Genomic DNA, 16,543 nt, shown 5'->3' on the forward strand with positions numbered 1-16,543 from the left:
AAAATATTTACTCTTTCTAAACTCTGTCAGATTAGCCAAGGGAGAGTGTTTGGCTAAGTAGGAATTGAGTGCATGATCCTCATTCCTGCTCACAGGGGCTCTGGAACTGCTCTTTCCCTTGGATAACTTCTGGGTAAAATCAAAACATAGCAGTTCCCCACTGAGAAGGCCTTGTTATTTCTGGAATGAAAGAAATGGAAAACAGGATGATAATGTTTCTGAAGGGCCGAAGCTCCCTTGCCCTCATTGCTTGGTCATGCTCTGGAGGTCTTGTCAGACAAGGCCTGTCCACTCACCAAGGCTGGGCTTATGGGTGTTGTGCTGGGCCTCTCCTGGCTGCAGTGGAAGGCAGTGGCAAGACTCTTAAGTCACTTTACTCATTCCATTTTGTGTATTTTAGGACCATAATGATTTCAGCAACATAAATGATACTTCCTTACACTTTATGTTGACCTTTAATTTCCAGAATATCTCAGCCTGTACCATCTCTTAATAATCTTACCACATCCTCACTGTTTTCAGAGATAGGAAAGTATTAGCCCCATTCTGCAAGTAAGGAAACAGAGAAGTTAAGAGATAGACCTTAAATAAGGCCTAACGGCTGGTGATTTTCCTAGTGCTCTTGGCACATCCTCATCCAAGTTCAGTGGCTAAGAGCAGATCTGGGCATCCCACAGAACCCTTTAGAACTATGTTCCGACCCAGTTCCACTGTTTGTTGGTTGTGTGACCTTGCTGGATTAACTTTGCTGAGCCCAAGGTCCAGGGAAGGGGCATTGGGGTGGAGTAATGATGGCGGCTGCTATTTTTGGATGCCTCGCAGGAAGACAAGAAATTATCTTTACTCCCCTGGAAACCTCTTTGAGGAAGGAGGCATCTTTAAGCTTTATAATCCTGGAATGTCTTCAAGGAGGGAGATATTCTCTATCTTTATCATATATGCTCACTCTTTCCAGCTTCTAAGGCGTGTTTGCTATTCAGTCATTTTGGAGCAGAGCTTGCCAATGCCTTTACTCAGAGGAACCAGACTGTGTAGAAATGACAGGAAATGTGGAGAAAATTGTCTTCCAACATCAGCAAAGCCTGACCTGCACTGATAAAAGATTATTTGGGATCAGTATTTATGCTGTTTGAGAATCAGTCACAAATTTTGCTGTAGAAATGTTCATGTGTCTGATTAATTGGTGTTGCCCTACCTCCAATAGGGCATGTCATACAATACACAGTGTGTGCACATTTGCCTTTCTGGCACCCCCCAAAAAGTGCAAAACACACCTGGCCCCAAAGATTGTAACTAAGAGATCATGGCCCTGTATAGGAAGGACTTTCAGCATTTTCTTTCTGTGCTCCCATATGTCTGCTTGCAGGTGCCCCATTTTGGAGACTGTTGCTCTAGAGAAGTACGACTCTGAGTATGGCACATCAGTGGCAGGCCTGCGATCGAGTGACCTTGGGCCAACATGGAAATCACTTAAGTCTGGTTGGAAACAAGCTCACTTGTTTCCAACCAGACTTAATAAAAGAATCAGCGGGTTGCTTTTCATTCCAGTGAGTGCTCCTTATCTCACCAAAGGCTGCACTTGGAGAAGCACTGCTCTAGCGCAGGAGCCCTCCTTAAAGACTGTAGCCTTAGCTGAACCATCTTTGGATCCGAGCTCTATCATGGTGCTGGGACATGATGAATGCTGGATTTTGTAAAGCCGTTTTATGCTTGTTGCATGGTGCTATCCAGAGGCTGACTGACTCTAGCTTTTGCCTGCCTCGGAACCCACCCCCTTTCTTCCACCCCAACCCCACTGCTCTCTCTTCATTGAGAGTATAAGCACCCCCTCCTCCAAGAGCCTTCCCAGTGTCTCCTATGTAGGAGAATTTGCTCCGTTCTCTGAACCTCTCTAGAGACACAACCACAGGCTGCTTCTTACAGTCCTATTTGCTTCCTTTTCAGTTACTGCAGTTCATGACTCCTGTCCTCTGCCAGCTGTAGTTCCTGAAGGCAGAGGCCCTGTTGTACTCGGTGTGCTTGGCACCCAGCCTGCTCCCTTTCTCACACTGGGGGCTTCCGAAATAGTCTTCCATGAATAAATATAATGTAATACGATCATTGTTAAGTTCTCAGTATCATCTACTGCCAGGACACACGTCTCTGAGGGAGAGTTTCAGAAATGACAGCTGCCTAAATTTACATCAGTATGAAAGAAACTTCCATGTCCACAAAAACCATTTCTTCAAAATGATGCCCTAGTTGGCGTGACTTTGTTGTACACTAAACTCTCAATTTGTAACAAGTTAAACACTGAATCCAATGCTTGCCACAGAGAAGTACTCAATAAATATTGCCGTTATCTTTTGGTTGATGTTAATATTACCAGATGTATACTTTCTAGTGTATTCTCTGGGATTGAGAAATGTCATTCTTTGTTGAGTGAGTCTGTAATGGTCTTGAGCCCTAGAATAGCCAGTCAGCCTGGCTATTTTCTAAAATATCCTTAGGCTAGGGGCCTCTGGGTGGCTCAGTTGGTTAAGCATCTGACTCTTGATTTTGGCTCAGGTCATGATCTCAGGTTTGTGAGATCGAGCCCTGCATTGGACTCTGTGCTGAGAATCTCTGCTTGAGATTTTCTCTCTCTCCCTCTGCCCCTCCCTCTGCTTGCACACTCTCTCTCTAAATTGATTAATTGATTAACAAGATATCTGTAGGCCGAATCATGTTGTGTGGTGTTAATCCTTTCCAGGACTTTTGGCTGGTGGCTAGCTGCCAATGGGCGGTCCTGACATGGCTGGCGTACCCATAGGCATGACTATATTGTGTTGTTGGCCACGTTTTCATGAGGAGATCTTTCTGTAACTGTGGGGAAAATGCAGAAAAGACAGAACCATACTCCAGGGAGGAACGCCATGGTCACTGAGCTATTTGGTGTTTGGCAAATCATTTTAATTTCACTGGGTTTTCACTCCAGGAGCTGCTGAGTTGTTGGATCTTTGGCAAAACCATAATCTTACATGGAAATAGGAGGCGTTTGTCTTTTCCTCTCATTTGTCCTTTCTTTTCTTTTCTTTTTTTTTTTTTTAAAGATTTTTTATTTTATTTATTTGATCTGCCTCTCTTTCCTTGCAGTGCACCTCCCACCAGCCACTCAGTAAGCCTTTCAAATGTGCCCTCAGGCAAGCGTATACCATCAGGAATTTATACTTATGCATGATGTTGATTCTGAGAAGTGCCTACCAAGATGCAGTTAGTTCTCTCATTATTTGCAGTAGTTATGTCCTGCATATTGAATTAGCATGAATACCGAATTAGTGAATATGGAGTCATTGCTCCTAGAGGAAATAAATATAGGGTAGGGCTCCCACATGCCTCTGGTCATACATCAATCCATAACTTTGTTTTCCGTGGGTTTCTGTTTAAAGACACTATTTAATATGTATTTTATACATAATTAATTAAATGTGGTGTTTTCTAATGAAACTATATTTTAATTATAGTAGGGGGACCACCGATTCCTTTGGCTTTCAGCCTCACAACAATGCTGCCCACTATGCTTTTTAAGAATTGGTTGTCGTCTTATCAGTCCACAAGTCAAGCTGCTTTTCCATCTTTTCCATCCTGTCATCAAGCATGGGAGGTGTTTTTTTACTCTCTCTCTGCCAACTAGGGCCATCTGTATGAACCCTGAGTGCAGAAGTAAGCCACGAGAGAAAGCTGGCCCTAGCTGGACTCGAGCTTTTGGCGCAGGGGTGGCAGAGGCCCCTCCAGTGTGTATGTGTGGTCTTTTGTGGCATGGTGGGATGCACATTGCTCCAGGTGCCTAACCCCAAACTGGTTCTCTGTCCCCCGCCCCACCTTAGAAATTCTGCAAGTTGCTTGATAGTCTTGAATAGATTCGTTTTCTGGTTTTTTTTTTTTTAAGATTTTATTTATTTGATAGAGATCACAAGTAGGCAGAGAGGCAGGCAGAGAGAGAAGGAGAAGCAGACTCCCTGCTGAGCAGAGAGCCCAATGTGGGGCTCGATCCCAGGACCCCGGGATCATGACCTGAGCGGAAGTTAGAGGCTTTAACCCACTGAGCCACCCAGGTGCCCCTTGTTTTCTGTTTAAATGAGGTAGAGTGGACTCAGAAGTTTGCAACGAAGAATCTGAGAGGTAGAGATCTGGGGAAATTGCTATCATTTCAGAACTGATCATTTGTGTTTACTGGTGGTAGAGCTGTGAGGCATGGGTGGGCCAGGTTCGTAGACGTGGACCCAGGATGATGAAGGAAAGACGATCAGTATCCTAATTCTCTACAAGTCGGACTGGCTAATTTGTTTTGAGGGGTTGTCTTAGGCATTTCAGGGTTTTTAGAAGCATTTCTGCCTCTACCCACATATTCCTGTAGCACCTCACCTCAAATTGTGACAATCAAAAATGTCTCCAAACATAGTCAGATGTCCTCCAGGAGGCATCGGTTGAGCACCAGTCTAGCCTAATTGTGCCTGACGAAACTCCCTAGGGAGAAGGACTGGTAGATAATTCTAGAACCATGTAAGATTATATGGTATTTGAACTTGTAAGTGTATGTATTTATGCTTACATTAACCTTTAATAACATAGATAAAAATATGTATAGACATCTAGTCTAATGTGCATATAGTTGTGTAGTGAGTATTTGAAGTTTCTTTTTTTTAAAATTAAATTTATTTATTTTCAGCATAACAGTATTCATTATTTTTTCACCACACCCAGTGCTCCATGCAATCTGTGCCCTCTCTAATACCCACCACCTGGTACCCCAACCTCCCACCCCCACCCCTGCCTCTTCAAACCCCTCAGATTGTTTTTCAGAGTCCATAGTCTCTCATGATTCACCTCCCCTTCCAATTTCCCCCAACTCCCTTCTCTTTAGAGGAGAGATCTGAACTGGTAGCCAGGATTGGCCATCTTGGGCCTTATTTGGGCACTGAATAATGAGAACTTGCACATTTAGTGCCTTAGCATGGACTAGTCATATTTACTTGACTCACCATTTGCAAGATGGTACCAAAGCAGGGATCAACTGTTGCAGTCTACAGGTAGACTTCTAGTGGCGAGTGGTTGGTTCCTGGGCCCATTTCTTCAAACAGTACAGCTCCCTTAATTCTCATCAGGAGCACTGTGATTTTCTAAATTTTAAATGGGTAGAAGAGGCTAGCAATTTAAGGCTTCCGTTGAAGTCTCAATTAACTTATGTTACATGTTTGGAAAACCTAGTTAGAGCTAATAAATGTATCAGGCTACTGCTTTAGGGTTACATATTTCCTGTCTCGATTTTTTTTTTAACATATTCAGATAAAAGGCTGCATGGCAGAGAGATTTATGGGTTTGCACTGTCCCTTCCTTATCTCTTGTTACTGAATTGGAGCTAACATTTGGCCGGCCAACCATAGCAGCTCCCACTGTGGAAAGAGCTTGACCTTTCCAGCATTCTGATGCTGTGTTTTTTTTTTTTCCTACATTAGGCTTGAACTGAGCTGCATGTTTTCTAGCAACCAAACCGGTGTCTTTGGGGGTCTTTATCCCATGATGGCAAGAACTCATTTCCTCCCAGCGTTTAATTGCCATTGTGTTATCTCAGTTTCCTTGAGATGGTTATTCCTGGGGAGGCCAAAGATACGGCAGTTTGGAGAAACCACAGATTGAAGTAAGTGCCTAATGGGCAGGAAAAGAATAAGCATGAAAACCAGCACTCGGTATCAAGTTTACGGCAGGGCTCAACCATTGCTAGAGTTCTTACTCTCCCTCCCTGCCCTTTGACACTCCTCTCAGACTGAACTGCTTCTGATATGCCCTTCAAAGCTTTGGTCTGAACTTCCAGAGCCATCATACTTTCGGTCACATATCATGTAATCGATACATCTTGGAAACAGTAGTCATCCAAAGCATCTTACTGATTGGTATTTTTCCTCTGGATTCCAGGTTCTTGATCAGTCTTTTTTTTTTAAATTTAATTTAATTTTATTTTTTTAAAGATTTTATTTATTTATTTGACAGACAGATCACAAGTAGGCAGAGAGGCAGGCAGAGAGAGAGAGAGAGGAGGAAGCAGGCTCCCCACTGAGCAGAGAGCCTGATGCGAGGCTTGATCCCAGGACCCTGAGACCATGACCTGAGCCGAAAGCAGAGGCTTTAACCCACTGAGCCATCCAGGCGCCCCTCTTGATCAGTCTTTACTTTAGCTTCAGGTAATACCCCTATTGCCAGCACTCCTTGATAGAGACAATATACTGTCCCATCAGGAGGGACCAGGCTGAACTATATTAAGCAATATCTATCAGCTGGCAGAAATGTTCTCACTTAGTCCAGATAAGATATTTCTCTGGAAAACTATGTAAAATCCAATCTTAAAATTATATCATTTTAGTGGTGCCCGAGTGGTGCAGTACATTGAGCGCGTCCAACTCTTGGTTTTGGCTCAGGTCATGGTCTCAGGGTCGTGAGATCAAGCCCTGCATCAGGCTCCCTGCTCAGTATGGAGTCTACATGTACCTCTCCTTACCCCTCTTCCCCTCTGCCCCTCCCCCATCTCATGCCTACATGGGCTCTCTAAAATAAATTTTAAGAATCTTAAAAAAATTAAATCATTTTTAAAAATGTACTTTAATTGTGCCTGTGCACATGCTATTTTTTTTCAACTTGCTAAAAGTTTAATGGTTGAGTCTGTACTTTTATTTATTTATTTATTTATTTATTTATTTATTTATTATGTTATGTTAGTGGAATGCTGTTTCTTATTGCAAGCCTTCTATCCTCTGAGGAAGATAACCCATCTTTCTCTTACCTCTAACAAGTGCTATTCTATTTCTCAGAGTTGTTACACACACACACACACACATACACACACACACACACTTCATTGGGAAGGAGCAAGACTTATAACTGTTTTTTTTTGATTCACTGACTTGAAAAGAGATTTTATCTACCGAGTCCTTTTTTCTTCCTTCATTCCTCCTTTGTTGTATCTATCACCTGGAATTGTTTCTCAGTGTTGTGGTTGGCTTCAGGTGTTGTTAAAGAGAATCTTCTGTGCTGATAACTGACTGACTCCAGGCTACTGCTCATCACAAAGACAGGGTGGCTTAAGGGGAAGAGGAAGTTCAACTGCAAATACACAGCCTCAGAACACCTGGCCTTGGGAGTGTCAGTTCAGGGCGTCTGTTCCTTCTCTCTCTCTTTTTTGTTGTTGAATAAGAATGGTTAAGAGTGAGCATCCTGTCTTATTCTAATTTCCAAGGAAAAACTCTCAGCTTTTCACCACTGGGTATGTTAGCTGTGGGTTTGTCATATGCGGTCTTCAGTATGTTGAGGTATTTTCATTCTATACCCATTTTATTGAGAACTTTTATCTTAAAATGATGTCACAGTTTGTCAAATGCTTTCTTTGCATCAACTGAGAGGGCCATATGACTTTTATCCTTTATGCTATTAATGTGGTTTATCATATTTATTAATTTGCTTATGTTTGAAACATCTTTGCATTCTAGGGATAAATCCCACTTGATCCAAATGTGTGATCCTTTCAATGTGTGGTTCATTTTGGTTTGCTAGAACTTTGTTGAGGATTTTTGGTTACATAATCAGCAGGGTATATTGTCAGGAGGAAGCACGTGGACTCTGCTACTTACTGATTGTTGCCAGTTATGTGGGCCTCTGTTTCCTATCCTGTTAAGTAGGATAATGGTCTCTAGTATAATAATGAGGTTGCCGAAAATATTAAAAGGGCTCATGTATGTAAAGTGTTTGGTAAATAGTATATACTCAAAAGATACTATTGTTATTATAAGAACCTTATTATATATATAATATATATTATATTATATATATTATATAATATATATAAATCTATATTATTATAGATTTGTGAATAGCTTCAGCAAATTACTTAATCTCTGAAATACTCAGTTTTCTTACCCATAGAATGGTCATGATAATAAATTGTTAATAGTTAAATATACAAATCAGTTATGTACTATATTAAGTTTGCAGATAGTAAAAATACTGTATTTTTCTGTTATAGATTTTGATGCTCTTTATTGAAAATGGTGCCGGGGCGCCTGGGTGGCTTAGTGGGTTAAAGCCTCTGCCTTCAGCTCAGGTCATCATCCCAGGGTCCTGGGATAGAGCCTCGCATCAGGCTCTCTGCTCAGCAGGGAGCCTGCTTCCCCCCCCTCTCTCTGCCTGCCTCTCTGCCTACTTGTGATCTCTGTCTGTCAAATAAATAAATAAAATCTTAAAAAAAGAAAATGGTGCCAGACAAATAGCATACATAATAATAAAGATATGTTTTTATGGTTGATTTTATTTCCATTATCCTTCTTGTGATACTCTCTTCCCCATTCATTAACATAGCAGATAGATCACAAGTAGGCAGAGAGGCAGGCAGAGAGAGAGAGGGTGTTGTAGACAGGCAACTGTCAACTGTTCAAAAATCAGTGTGCACAAATGATCATTTTCTCTGCAGCTCCGAATGTGTGCATGCATTACCCCCATTTTAGAGAATAAAAAATTCTGGTTTAGCTAAAATCAGAGAGCACCTTACAATATATTCAGAAATAAAGGATACCATCCTAGTCTTCACAGAGCTCACTGTCTTGTTGAAAATAACCTGAGACGTTCTTGTTTGAACCCAAAGTGGTGGCATTTGGGGCATCAAATGGTCTTCTCTCTCTGCAGACACTGTGAGGCTCAGCCTTCAGGCAGCGCAAGCCACGCCTGCTCTCAGTGGTTAAGAGTTTCTTGTGCTGCTGCGAGGCTGTCCTTTAGGGCAAGATAAGCACTGCAATGAAGGTAATAGAGTTAGCTAATTTACCGCAGTCTTCTTGGCTAAAATAAGCTATTTAATTTCCTGCCCTTGGAACTGGATCTACTTAGGGGAGATAATGACTCTGCCCAGCCTATCAGGATATACTCAGAATTATCTGAATGCCCCGAACGAGGCTATAGCAAATTTTCAACCAGACACCGGCTAGCTAGCAGGGCCTTGAGAAATTCAGGATTGGTGGAACTTGGCATTCTTCCTGCCTGAGATATTCTTTTTTTTTTTTATGACGATTATTATTTTTTTCTTATTTTGAAGACATTTTTATTTCTAATAATGTGGCTTGTGGGATAAAACCCTAACCTAACCTAATTCATGAGGATGTAAGACATCTCTAGCTACACATCTCTAGCTCAAAAATATCTGTAATCTCCCCTTTCCAAATAGAATCACACACGGAAAGAGAAACTGTAAAATTTTCTGAAAGGAAAATTTCATTCCAGAAGGCTGCATTTGTCTAGAAGTGGTGGCTGACACACCCCCAACTTATCCGCTGGCCTGTGCTCTGAGGACCTGCTACTCTTTTTTTAAGCCGAAGCCCACAAACTGTGGGGTCTGTACTTGTTCATGGAACAGCTTAAGCCCATCACAGGAGTGAGAGGGTCAAATCCTCACTCTGAGTGAGGGTTCACAGCACCCTGATCTCTAAGGCAAACGCTGTCACTTGCTCTGTTCTCTAACCGCTTTAGGGCCAGAACAGGCGAGACTGAAGGAGAATCACTAGTGATTTTGGTCTGATGTGATCTAGATATACTTACCAAAGAGGAGAAGGGATAGATATTAAAGAGGGGGACAGTAGAAGTGCAGAGAAGGGCCTTGAGGGCCCATATTTGACGGCGAGTTCCGGCAGGCAGTTGAGAATGAGGTGTGAGGAGAGAGAAGCTGTGGAGCAGCCACGGGCTGGGAGACATAACTGTTGCGAAGCAGTGGCAGAGGCTTTGCGCTGTGGCAGCGGCTAGAAGGCAGTATTTGCTTAGACTTTCTTCACAAAGCGGCAGTGAAGCTTGGGAATGATTTCTTTTTAATGAGGATTTGCTTAATTATTATTATTATTTTATTATTATTATTATTGAAAGTGATCTCCACACCCAACATGGGCCTCTAACTCATGACCTGGAGATCAAGAGTCCCATGCTCTCCCAACTGATCCAGCCAGGTGTCCTAAGCTTGGGATTGATTTTAATTATTTGTGGCTTCTGGACTATGTTTACTCAAATGAAAGATTGTGCAAGGGTAGACTACTTGGTGCTTTAGTTATCTAGTGCTGTGTGACAAATTACTCCAAAAGTTAGTTTAAAATAACACACGTTTATCATGTCACAGTTTCTGTGAGTCAGAAACCTGGGCGTGGCTTACCTGGGTCTTCCAGCTTGGAATCTCCAGTTAAGTTCCGATCAAGATGTTTCCTCCTCGGCTGACAGTGACCCTCAGTTTCTCCCACAACGGCCTCTCCAGAGGGCAGCACAACATAGCAGCTGGCTTTACCTCAGTTGGGGGTGGGGGGTGAACAATTGAGCAAGCCAACAAGAGGGAAGGTACAGCCTTTGGTAACCTAATCTCAGAAGTGACATTGTATTACTTTTACTGTATTCTATTTGTTGTAAGCAAGTATCAGGTTTAGTCTACACTCAGGAGAGAATTACACAAGAGTGTGAACACTGGGAGACAGGGATCACTGGAGATCGTCCCAGAAGGTGGTCTATGATGCTTGGTACTTCCAGTGAGATTTGGGCTTTGTACATTTTTCCCGAGTAGTTGAGGATCTGATTCTCACCAGGATGTGAGCCTCCATGGAAAAAAGCCTGCCTTTAGTTCTTCCGAATAGTTTTATTTGATGTCTTTTAGCTACTGCTTTCACGATGCCGTCTCTGTCATTGTGATCAATTCCTATCATTTGCTCACATTGAGAAAGGGAACTAACATTATTGAGGGCGGACTATACTATACACCATACACTATATACTATACACTATGCACTATATACTATACGCTATATACTATACACTATGTACTATACATTATACACTATACACTATGTACTATACATTATACACTATATACTATATGCTATATACTATGTAGCATAGAGGTGTGCTAGAGTGTGCGGGTGTGCGATAGCTTATAGGTATACTACAGTGTACAGGTACACTGGAACATGCAGGTGTATGATAGCATGTAAGTATACTTTTAACTTTTTTTTTTTTTAAAAGATCTTATTTATTTATTTGACAGAGATCACAAGTAGGCATAGAGACAGGCAGAGCGAGAGGAAGGGAAGCAGGCTCCCTGCTGAGCAGAGAGCCCGATGCTGGGCTCTATCCTAGGACCCTGGGATCATGACCTGAGCCGAAGGCAGAGGCTTTAACCCACTGAACCACCCAGGTGCCCCAACATTATTACTTTTTTTAAAATATTTTTTTATGCATTTATTTTTGCGCTCATGTGTGCACGAGAGAGAGTGAGAGAGAGAGGGAGAAAGAGAACATGAGCAGGGAAGGGACAGAGAGAGACGTAGACTTTCTGCTAAGCAGGGAGCCTGATGTGGGGCTTGGTCCTAGGACCTGGGATCATGACCTGAGCCGAAGGCAGACGCTTAACTGACTGAGCCACTCAGGTGCCCTCCTTTTAACTTTAAGTATACTTTAAGCACTTAATGACAATTCTCTGAGGCATCTATCATCAACCTCATTCTCCAGATGAGGAAACTGAGGCTCGGAGGTTAAAGAATCTTGTGTAATATCACTTAATTAAGAAATGGCAGAGCTAGGATTGAACTTGGGCCTGTCTTCCTCAAAGTTTGTGGTCCTGCCACCTCCCTTGCAGCAGCAGCTAAGTCCCTTACCAGATCCTAGGATTTTTCTGAAGCCCAAGTTCAAACTCAAACTTCTGCTCTGCTATGTCTAGACAATGGGCTTTCTGCTCTGGCATAGGACTGAAACTATAAGCAAAGAGAAAATGAGGAAAACACATTGCTTTCCACTTGGCCATACACGTGAGTGGACAGACCAGGGGATTTGGAATTAGACAGGCCTGAGGTCTCCAAGTGCTACCTTTGCCTCTTTTTATGTGTGATCTCGGGCAAGTTGCCCAGTCTCTCTGATGCTGTTTCCCTAACTGTCCAAGGGAATTAGCATACAGATGAGATGGTTATAACGTATATAAAATGCAGGGCTCAGCACACAGGAAGGCCTGAATACATATTCTCGTTCTCTCTTTGGGTGTTCCAATTCTCATTCAGGTTATGTGTGTTCATTTGTCATTTCTGTCAGTCTCTTCTGGGCAAAACCAGTGTCCCAGCCGCATTGGTGTATTTGCCAGTAGAAGCTCATTCTTGGTGATTGTCATGACTTACATTATGTTGCAGATTTATTTTGTGCAAAGTGGAGCCCTTCCAGCTGTTTCGCCAAAATTGCCATCAGTGCAATCTGTTTCTCCACGTTTCTGTTGGGAACCCACAAAAGCAGTAATGCCTTCTGTTGGTGGGGATTTCTTCAGTCTTTTGCGGACACAGGTGCATCCTCAGACAAGTGTTTGCTTCCAGTTAGACAGTCTGGTAGTTCACTCCTCTTCCACAGGGGCTAGGAGTGGCCAAGAGAGTCAGTCATGGCCCTCATGTGGAAACATGAAGCTAGAGGGAACGAAGTTACTCTCCCAGCCCAATACCAGGGGTTTGCCATCCTTGAACTTGGCTATTATACTGTTTCATTTCCTCATTCTTAACCCCTCTCTTCTCTCACCATGCTCTTTAGCAGTCATATATGGTCATGAAGGCTCCAGGAGGAAAGGGGAGGTGCTTATGTGACAAGATCCCAGAGTCAAACGTCTAGTTAAAATGTCCCCACTGGTTTACTGTCATGAGTCAGATTCTTGGCCAGCCCTGCCTGTGTTGTCTTCTGGTCCACCACATGGAGACAACGTATGATTCTTTATCTTAGAATATTCTTCCTCGCTGACAGGTAGGATCTAGGTGATTTTAATCTCCTCTGTTCTTTTGCTGCTGGGCATAGAGAAAGGACCCAAGAATCAAGATACTTAGCATGTGGCAGATACTCACTGCTGGCAGAGAGAAGGCGGATGTGGCCAAGGCAGCTGAAGGTCTCTGTAGCAGGCAGATGTCTCCCATTTCTCCTGACAAGGTTTCCTCTACCCCTATCATAGGGTGTGGGTTGTTAAGTGTTGGGGAGAGCTGAGAATTGGGAGTCGGTCATGATGTGTTGTCATGGGAGAAGAGTGTTTTCTTTTGGAAAAAAAAAAAATAAGTCTTGTTCAAAATGTCTGAGAGCTGGGGCTTTGCATGCTTTGCCTCAGCTTCCCTGGGGTTCACCCAGAAATCAGGCATCAATAAAATTTCCCATGATATGGCGAATTTTCTATGATTTGGTGAGTCTTGTCAAATTCCAAGTGAGGAAACCCAAAGAGCCATGCCTCCTCCATAATGCTAAGAACTCTCCCCACCTTTAGTTGCTGGCTTCTTTTTTTTTTTTTTTTTAAAGATTTTATTTATTTATTTGACAGAGAGAAATCACAAGTAGATGGAGAGGCAGGCAGAGAGAGGGAGAGGAGGAAGCAGGCTCCCTGCCGAGCAGAGAGCCCGATGTGGGACTCGATCCCAGGACTCTGAGATCATGACCCGAGCCGAAGGCAGAGGCTTGACCCACTGAGCCACCCAGGCGCCCCTAGTTGCTGGCTTCTTGTGATCTGCATGGCCTTTGGACATGAGACTCCATTACCTTTTATGAAATTTGATACCTCTCCCATTTCTCATGCCACGTATTGTCCAGGAGACCTCCCCTGGCTAGAGAAGCATGATTCATCAGCTTTTCCCCAGAAACTGCTGTGTTGTGTTTGTAATTTATCACTGTCCTGGTGTTTTACTACTTCTCTATTCCTTCCCTGTCACCTGTATCAGTTCTTCTTATTTTGCATAAGGCTTTAACATTTTTGTTCCTTACTAGACAATGGTAACTACTTTAGCTTCTCATTCACTTTCTGCCTAGGCCAAAAAACTCATTCATTATCACAGTGTTCACCACTGTCCTATGATGGAGTCATATTACAAATCTGTGTCTCCAAGTACAATATTCTCTGGAACTCCAGACTCTGTGTCCATCAGAATTTTTCCTCAAATGTAGCAAAGGTTTCTCAAACTCAGTCTGCCTAAAGATAAATTCATTCCCTACCCCACCCTAACCAAACGACTCTTGTTTTTCCTAGGTATTGGAGACATCACCATTCCCTAGCTTCTAAAGCTGTATCTTCCCACATTTATCCTTGATTCTTCCCCCTCTCATCCCCACATCCACTCAGTTGATACATTCTGAAGGTTTTACCTCCTAAGTATCTCTTTCATTTGTTCTGTTGCATCATACTTTTCAGTTACAGCCCTAGCATGGACCCTTATTTCTTCTTACCTGGGCCGTTCAAAGTTTGTTGGCATCCAGTTAAAGTTTGTGCCTTCTTACATTTTCCTTGTTGGGCCTTTCACACACAAAATAATACAGTCTGAAAAAAAATTTTTTTTTTTTAAAGATTTTATTTATTTATTTGATAGACAGAGATCACAAGTAGGCAGAGAGGCAGGCAGAGAGAGAGAGAGAGAGAGGGAAGCAGGCTCCCTGCGGAGCAGAGAGCCTGATGCGGGGCTCGATCCCAGGACCCTGAGATCATGACCCGAGCCGAAGGCAGCAGCCCAAACCACTGAGCCACCCAGGCGCCCCTGAAAAAAAATTTTTAAATATCTTTATAAAATCTTTCTCATGTGAAAAAAACAAAGAATATTTCTAACAGTGACTCATTACATTACTTGAAATAAAAACATTTGAGTAGGTCTTTAGAAAGGCAAACTTCCAAGAAAATTCCCCAAAGGGAAAGAATGGTAAAATTTGCTGTCATGTATCAGGTTCCATGGGATCCAGTTATCGGTGGTGTATCTGCTCCAAGAAGATAGAAGCCCTAGAGAGAAGCCCAGAGCCTTGAGTCCTGCCTGGCACATTTTGAACTCTTGGCAAATCCTTATGGACTGAATGAAACTCTCTGGGTCTCAGCTTTCTCCAAGTGAGGGGAAGGATAAGACCAGATTGCATCTGAACCTTCTTTCTGCTCCTGTGGTTTATGATTCTGATTTAATTACAGACACAGAGAAACTCAGAAGAAATTGTATAACTGCTTGTCACTGGAGAGAGGGCTCTATCCATGAATGGACCTTCTCTAATGGAGTCTGTCTTAAAAAAATCTTTGATATTATTATTTTTGCTTACAAAAGTAATGCATGCTCATTAGATACCTTTAATTTGGTGTATAATCTTCCAGATGATTTCCTATGCATATACCTCTACAATTCATATCTGGTTTTTTCTTGCTATAGATTATTCCTTTTTAAAAATTTATCAGTATATCATGGACATCTTGCAGAGGCAATTTTCTTTCTAGAAAAAGGCAGTGAAATTCTTTGACAGCTGATGTCAATGGCTTCCATTAAAAGTAGAAATAATAATCCTTTCTTTGTATCACTCTCTTGGCCAGAGAAGTGGTCTAGTCTTCTGAAGGAAGTGGAATCTCTAACATGGGCTTTTGTTGAAAATACAGATGCCCATCTCAAATACTCCATGCAATTCCTGGTCATCCCCTGGGAGTTCTTTTCACTTTTAGGCCCTGGAATGCCTTCATTGGCATCTTTTGACTGCTGCCATCAAATGAACTGGGCTTTTGGCACCCAGTAGAAATGCCATGAGTGGGTACAAGGGAGCCCATGTCCCTAAGACTCGTAAGTGTTCCCTCCCCTCCCCCACCCAAGGGGCTGGAACTCTTCCAGCTAAGTAGCCTGAATCCCTCCTCCTCTCTGCACCCCAAGTCTCACTTTGGGGGCTGCTTGATATGCAGCCAGCATCTACTCAACATAATTGTGCCTTTACCTGCCAATGTGCTTTGAGGGATATTGTTAGCATTAAATTTGCCATTTACATTTTCATGTCTGACATAATTGAGGAATGAATGCTCTTATGAAAATTAAACTTGTGGTTCTCCTGGGCTGCTGTAACCCTGTTAAAATGTAATGTGATTTTTGATGCTTCTTCTTGAGGTTTTTATTAAATAGAATATCAGGATGACTAATTCCCTGGGCCTAAATGCAGGCTGGGAAGCAGCATTATTGATAGGGCTGTGTCCAAATGGTCCTCCGTGCTCAGCCTCTAATGGCCTAATAATGCATTATACTTGAATCAGAAATACTTTGAGTTGTAGTGCTTATTGCCATTATTGAAAACACCTGGATGCTCCATTCATCAAGGTTACATCCAAAGGGGCCCATTTGTTTATTAGGCTGTCAGTAAACATCTTTATTTGGTCTGAGTTCAGCCACATTTGGCCACACTGGAAAGAGCTCAAATCCAGCTGGGGCTTTCTTGTGGTTCCTCCTGATTAGTTTTCTCGTTAAGAAAAAAGCAAGCTAATGAAAAGTTGGGAGAGGCTTTATAAAAACACATTTTACCTCACATAATCTGCAGCGATGGTAGCAGAGATCAGGGAGGCGGGCTCCTGTGGGGGGCCCCTGGCGGCTCCTTCTTTCAGCAGCTGCCAACATGGCCGCCCTGCATCTCTCAGCCCAGTGCCAACACTCAACAGCCTGGCCTCCCAAGCGGGTGCCCTGAGGCCCCTCCTCCAGGCTGTCTGCTGCTCTGCATCCCTCTGAACCTGGAGACATGGGCTCCTGTACTC

The 16,543-nt window shown here is 42.8% G+C and overlaps 1 long non-coding RNA gene across 6 annotated transcripts in view; it reads left to right on the top strand.

Moving 5' to 3' along the window:
- Nucleotides 1–12,708: 12,708 nt before the first annotated feature.
- The window catches only part of LOC116569568, a 107,802-nt gene continuing 103,967 nt past the window's right edge, over nt 12,709–16,543 (top strand). For all 6 annotated transcript variants that reach the window (XR_004277074.1, XR_004277077.1, XR_004277073.1 and 3 more), the window contains exon 1: nt 12,709–12,786. This is a non-coding gene — a long non-coding RNA (uncharacterized LOC116569568). The remainder of the gene's footprint in view (nt 12,787–16,543) is intronic.

The sequence above is a fragment of the Mustela erminea genome, chromosome 11, assembly GCF_009829155.1.
Source record: "Mustela erminea isolate mMusErm1 chromosome 11, mMusErm1.Pri, whole genome shotgun sequence".
In the NCBI taxonomy this organism is placed as follows: domain Eukaryota; kingdom Metazoa; phylum Chordata; class Mammalia; order Carnivora; family Mustelidae; genus Mustela; species Mustela erminea.